The following is a 7,426-nucleotide window of genomic DNA, read 5'->3' as shown; positions in this document are numbered from 1 at the left end:
TGCATGAAAAAAATGTAAATTCACAAAATATTTTTATCTGTGAAGCAAAAAGGATACTTGTACCAAAAATGAGAAATTGGTACACTTATTTCGGCTTAAATTGGCTCCATATATCCAATCAAATCAATTAACTAGTGATAACGAATTGGTTCGCATTCTATTTCCATAACAATAAAGTCAAATTAAAAATATCTCATAGCAGTATTGTACTGAGTATTTCCAGCATGAGTTAAAATACTTGCATCGAAGCAAGCCCGTACGCTTCTTTCGACAAAAATAGATAACTCTAAAGATGAATACGTTCCTTTGGATTGCATTCCTGCGTTTGACATTGAATATTACTAATGCGACAAACTTTCAGTGGGGAATTTTTATGCTTGAATATATAGATCTATGTTCCGATAATAAGTGTGGAGAAAGAGATCATACAATGTGTTTGAAGGTATGTCAATTGAAAACAGTGTTATATACTACTCTTATACTCATCCACTTTATCACAGAGCAGCTCTGTTGCAAATTGTCGTCGCTTTGAATCGATCAAGATGAGTGAAAGGAATATTAGAAGCATTTTGATGGGACATAATGGCATAAGGAATAAGATAGCAACTCATTCGAAACTTCCAGGAGCTAACATGCAATATTTGGTTAGGTCGAGTTTAGCATACAGCTATGAAAATCCTTGTATTTTTGTAATATTGCTTTCAGTATTGGGATAAAGATCTTCAGAAAATGTCCGAAAAGTGGCTTCAACAGTGTATCATTGCGTTCGATGAATGTGACTACATTTGTAAATCATTAAAAAGCCATTTTCCCCGTAATTTTCATAACAGTATGGATTTCAGATAACTCGTCATATTCTATTGGGCAAAATATATATTTTCTAACGCAGCCTATCTCAAAAAATTGGGAAGCAGTAGTCATTCGAAAATGGTTTCATGAGTCTCGGAAACTGAAAAGCTTATCTATAGATAGTTTGCAGCCTAAAGAGTAAGTATAAATGTGTTCAGATGTTGAGAGAACATATTGTAATTAAATCATCCATGAGTGTTTCAAACTACACACAAATGATATGGGCGAATACTCAATTCATCGGTTGTGGTGCAGCAAATATGTTCGGAGGATCAATGATCGCTTGTAATTATTACCCTAGAGGGAATATTATTGGTCAACCAGTTTACCTTCGAGGTCCTCCTTGCAGTCGATGTCCGCACGAAAGAGCTTCTTGCTCACACGTATTTCGCGGTCTATGTGGTCTAGGTATGTGTTTTGTTTAGTTTTATTTTAGTTGTTTTAACAAATAAAAAAAAATGCTCCATACAATATCTTAATACCTCATTGTTTAGACTTTCCGTTTACTACAGTTTACTTTTTCACAGATTACCAATATTCAAATGGACACATTCCTCTTACGGCATCCAATACGTTAATGTTATTCACATTCATACTATTTCTTCAAGTATATTTTTTGTTTGTATACGATTCTAGAATATAAAATGATTTGAAATGAAGATATAAAACGACGACCATGTTAAGACGTTTATACTCGTAAAATTATTTCTCATTAAATCGTCGCTTCGATCGCACAATGATCGTATCCATGTATATTGTGTGTCACTAGACTAAGGTTTTAACACTTTAATGTTTTCAAATTCGATTCATCCTGGACTCTCCGACTTCATTTTGAATATGTAAAGTGTTCGAAACTTAAGGTAATGAGACGGAGATAGATAGAGTAAAATTTATGATGCAATATTGTATGCTGGACGCATAAGAAGAAGTAAAAAGAGTTCTAATAAATAGGAAATTTTGATATAAGCTACAAATAAAGCACTTTTTGAATTTTACTGCGGTTTCGTTCGCGTTTTCTATTGAAATTAATAATATGCTTTCAAAACTATGAATATTGCAGTATAGAAACGTATAAGCAAAATTAAAATAAGAAATAAGGTTCAGTTTCATGAGCAGGTAATTCATTTTTCAAACAATAATATCTTCCCCATTTCCTTGAAACGAAGTAAAAGCTTCAAAGTAATTTTTTATTAGGATTTATTTTTTTTGTGCATTCCGTTTTACTCACAATTCACAGTAACTGACAAATAGAAACATAAATCTAGAATTAGTTTTGTGTATTTCAATTGTTCGGTAAACATTTTTAAATACTTTAGGAATTTGATCTCCTATGGGCGCTGTCAGAGTAAGAAGCTCAGTCGAGCTGAGAACCCTCTAAGAGAAAAATGTCCAACGGAAGTCTTTCGTTGGTTCAGTACATTGGACCGTTTGTCCGATGAATGCCCAATAATTCGTTCAACGGGAGGCTGATACGGGACTTCCGTTTCTCGATTTTGAAACATACCATTAAACCGTGTGCCAGTTTTTTCGTCCAATAAACTCGACAGACAGAGGTCCAATGTTGCGCCATTATCATTATGACGAGTTGGAGTTCCGTTGGACCTACCTAATTTTTAAATTTCATGTGGAATAACAACATATTTTCTTTTTACATGAAGAAAACACTTCATTTCTACTCATTTCTACTATTGTTGGAAAAACAACAAAAACTTTTTTTTTTTAGAGAAAACAAACAGAACTGTGCGCCGGAGTCATTCAAGGGGAAGTTCGAGAAGGGTGTCTGGTCAAGTCAAGTGTCTCAAGGGGGTGGGGGTTCAAGGCTGTAGGGTGAGGGATAGGCGCATAAATTTGAAAGAAAAATTCATCATCCACAATATTGACACTTAAGACATATTCTGAAAACGAGTATGAATTGTCAAGTTATTTTCACTTTTATATAATAATTGTTCTATTGTCCATGGAACTTCATTTTAAAAAGTCTTTCATGGGAGGGGGTTAAACCCCCACCCCCTTCCCCAGCGCACGGGTCTGAAAACAATAATAAACAAACTGAATGAGTTAATAAATTTAGTTTAGTATGTCGTCTGAAAACCGCTCTACGTCCAACAAGATTCAACCGCTTTCTCGGTGCAAACTTACATTAGTATGTGAAATGTACGTAGGCAATACACAATTTAAATCATCCGAAATTTGACAACAAACTCACTACGATTTTTTACTGGCTTTTGATTCAGGTGCAACAGCCTATTTAGACTCGAATTTTTCAAGGCATATATACAAGACGTGAATGCAAAGATTTATTGCTATTAAAAAAAATTGAAAAGTTACACGAGCAGAACGCGTTATTATCAAAACATGATATTTTCAAACTGCTACCAGGATATCTCGAAAACTAGTTGATTAAAAATTTACCTGAAAGAATAAATTTTTCTGTATCACTCACATCTAAAATCTGTATGAAAAATACAAAAATTTATTGTTTTTAAACCAGGTTAAAGTTAAAAAAATCCACCTGATGCCTTTCTCAAATATAATACTGTAGTATTCTATTCTAAATGTTTCTCATCGATTTTTGACACATCTCAAGGGATTGTTAGTACATTAACTAGTATAATATACATAATGAAACAGTGCTTTTCTCGCGTAGTTCATACTTAAGGAAACGAAGTGGCTTCACTGTTATATGTACTTCCTGCACCGGAACCCGAGAACCGGTATAATCGAAGTCGGTTCGCACGGTCACCAACTAACATGACGTGCAACTCTACTAGTTTTTATTCAAATTTTTAAGTTTTTTTTATGATTTTGCCGTCGTACTCTAAACGACGGTTTAATTTCTTGTTAAATCCGAAAATATGCAGCAATTTTTTGTAGGACTGTAAGACCTTTTATTTGACCCTAAGATCGGGAATATCTGCTCTGTAATATCTGAGAAAAGTTAGTAAGATCCAATTTTGAGCATATCAGTTATTATCTTCTGTCGTTAATCGAAAACCGGGAACCAGGATAGTCAGAATTGGTTTATTTAGTTACCTACTGATACTGGCTATCGTTTTGTGTAGTTTTGAATCCAGTTTAGAAAAAATATTGCGTATTTTGTTTCGCCGGATCAAGTGACTGTGTACAATATTTAAAATACTTTACACTATAACTCCGGAACCGGAAGTCGGATCCGAATGAAATTCAGGAATTCCGTAAGGGACCATGAGAACATTCTGTCATTCGAGCACTATTTGTTTTATTTACAGTGATTTGAAATTGTACATCAGGTCGTCCAAAATCAGTTGTTTTGCTAGAAAACATCGATGCTATAAAAATCTGATAATGGAAGATCGCCATGCGTGACATACCGTGAAATGGAGGCAGCTTTGAGCATTATTGTAAAAAGCTTATATGTTATTTTGCACGAACATTTTGTCGTGAAATAAATTTGTTCACGTTGGATCCCACATAATGTGACAATCATCTAAACAGGTGACGAAACGTTGATTTACTCATATGAGCCCAAAACTAAACAGCAGTCTACTGTATGGGTGCTCCAAAAAAAACTAAACCCAAAAAAACTTTAAAGAAAATAGTAGCTTGTTTTTTCGGTATAAACGGACATATCCTTACCGCTACTTTAGAGGAATGTAAAAACGTCAATTCTGATTGGTATACCACCATTTGTTTGCAAGAAGTTTTACGTGCAGTAAAGAAAACAAACGAAAGACGCAAATCATTTTTCTTCACGATAATGCAAGCTCTCACACATCGGCTCAAACAACCGAATATTTGAGCACTCAAAACGTCATATTTATGGGTCACCTGCCATATAGTCTTGACCTGGCACCAAACGACTTCTATTTGTTCCCTTCCGTGAAGAGAAAACTGCGTGAAAAGCGACTCAATACTCCTGAAGAAGCTGCTGAAACGTAAAAAACCATGTTTTGAGAGGACCCCAAGAAGAGTGGAAAAAATGTTATGAAAATTGGTTCAAGCGTATGCAAAACTGTATTAATCATCTTGGGAATATTTTGAAAAAAAAAACACAACTATTTCTGATCAAATACAAAAACTGTTTCCATGTTTTTGCTCAATACATAAGTAACAACCCTCATATACAATCGTTGTACAATATAGATGTTCAAAGTATTTTAAACAATACTTAAAAAAAAATACAATAAACGTTGCACTTTCAAAGAAATAGTTACATTATCATTCTCTAAAAACACACAAGGAAATTTGGATAATAATGTTTGCAAATTATGAACTTAAAAAAATCAATAAAAATTATTAAATACATTTGACCGCCTATTGTTTTATTTTGAAACACTGTGAGGGGTTCTGAATTTGTCTAATGTGCAGACGGTGCGGCAGCTAATGGCTCAAATTTTCAATAATCGACGTGTTCCGCGGTTCACGATTAATGAGACAGGTGCAAAAAGTGCAGACAGAGATTTCGACTCGATGCGGATCACGTTTGATCTGTTAGAGTGTTTGTATCGAGGTTTATGCGATGCAATTCCAGATCTCTGCGATGATGTTACTTTTATTCTGCTGGGGAGCTCGTTTGATTAAATGCATTAATCGTGTTGTCGATTTTTTTGGAAATTCTATAGGTTTTGTTATTGCTATTTAATTAGCATAATCAAAAACGGACTCATTAGGAGATACAAATTTCAATTATAAAACAAGATACCGGGGCTCCCGTTACATTCCATAGCAGGTACTTCAATTAAACTGGATTGATTTATGGCAGAACTTTTCCTAATCCATATATTTTTATTTATTATAACAAAGAATTGGCAACAAATATACTAAACACTAAACACTAAAAACAATTCCATATGTTCTCGACGAGTTCGACATAGAACCATTGTGTATATATATTCGGACGTGTTAATTGTATTAACATCTGAATAGCACAAAAAATCTATTGTAATTACTGTCACTTGCAATGACACTATTTTTCATTGTAAAATAATATCAAAGACGCACTAACGAAAAGTTTCATTTGCATAATCACATATCTACATAATTAACCATGCGAAGCCCTTCTATACATTTTTTTAGATGAAAAAACAAAACACAATCTTTGGTGATGAACAGCAAACGGGCGAAGCGCACCTCAGTTAATGCTGTATGTAATATAAAAATGAAACTAATAGATCTTCCAAGTAAAATGCATCCGTCGAACGGTCAGGATTTTGTGTGTAGATTAGTCTTCCTCTCCTTTGCTTCTTCCATGTCATTGATACCGGATTCAAAACGGTCGGGCGGCAGATTTAAAACTGATCTCGGTTTTTTTGGCGCCAGTTGTCCTGAAAGCTACAGGGGTCTTGTTGAAGACAGTTAGATTTTTTTTGGTCGCTGCCTACATTAAATAATATAGATTGCATAATCTAAAAGGTTCGAGGGAAATCGCAGATTCATTCATGAATTGGTAATTGTAATTAAGAGTTTTAGTTAGCTGATTTTATTCATCAGGAACATCGGTCATTCCTACCATTTAAGGTATTGAAGACAAAAAAGGGAGACCACGAAATCCGCGTGTGCTCGACTAATCATTTTTCACTTTTGAGATGTTCTTTTATAAACATGTTTGTGGCTGCATTTCCTTTGTAATTAAGGGTTATAAATACGCCCAGCTCTCTAAGCTGATTGGTATCATTGACCCATACATCATATATCGGGTGTGTTATTAAATAATTTTACCCCTTATAAAACCATGCTAACGAATATTTAAATTATACCACAACGCTTCACACACTTACCTAAGTTTGTCATATTTAAAAACTTGAATGATTTTGATTTAGATTTTTCATTAAACTATTTACAGTGAAGCCATTATTAGTCTAGAAAACAAAACAAAACAAAGGTCAAATTCTCTTTCGGATTTTAAAAATATTTCTTTTTGGAAGCAAATCAAAAAGACTACTTATTAGAAACAATACGAATATAATTTTTTTACACTCAAACTTGTAAAATTATTGATAACTAATATTCAGTCAGGTCAATGGGATTCAAAACAACTCATTGTATTCTCACAATGCACAATTGCTCGAAACGGGAAATTAGCGAGACCAAAATAGTTTCTCCATTAAGTAACATATTACTTTTTGATGGTTGGTGTCTTCACAAAAGTTTTTTGCAATCAAATTCATGTTTGGATAGCAATTTTTTAATTTTACTTTTTTAATTGAATTTAAAAATAATTGCATTTTACTGAAATATTCCCTCCCATGGTTGGTGGGCTTGACGGTATTGCAAACATCATCAGATACAATCAATTAGCGTTACAATTTGATAAAGATATGTGTTACAGCTTTCAGCTTCATTATTGAATCAAATTAATAAGATATAGAACGACTTGAATAAGACGTTGATTGCATTACGCTCCAACATCCGGGGTTGGAGAGGCCGGTTGGGCTTAACTGAGCTCTTTTTTATGTTTTATTGGTGCATTAACTCTAGTCAGAATCTATTAGAACAGAAACAGTAGCTCAATGTTACGATGTTTGCATGTGGAGTACATGTACATATGTAGGTATGTATGTATGTATGTATGTATGTATGTATGTGTGTGAGTATGTTT

General features: G+C 33.9%; 1 long non-coding RNA gene across 1 annotated transcript; it reads left to right on the top strand.

The window, feature by feature from the left end:
• The first annotated feature begins 305 nt into the window (after positions 1-305).
• Positions 306-794, top strand: LOC131431717 (uncharacterized). Its single transcript, XR_009229718.1, has 3 exons — positions 306-442; positions 501-644; positions 706-794. It is a non-coding gene; the product is annotated as an uncharacterized LOC131431717 (long non-coding RNA).
• Positions 795-7,426: the final 6,632 nt, after the last annotated feature.

The sequence above is a fragment of the Malaya genurostris genome, chromosome 2 (assembly GCF_030247185.1).
Source record: "Malaya genurostris strain Urasoe2022 chromosome 2, Malgen_1.1, whole genome shotgun sequence".
In the NCBI taxonomy this organism is placed as follows: Eukaryota; Metazoa; Arthropoda; class Insecta; order Diptera; family Culicidae; genus Malaya; species Malaya genurostris.
Note: the sequence above shows the minus strand (reverse complement) of the source record. Positions and strands in the feature narration are given on the sequence as shown.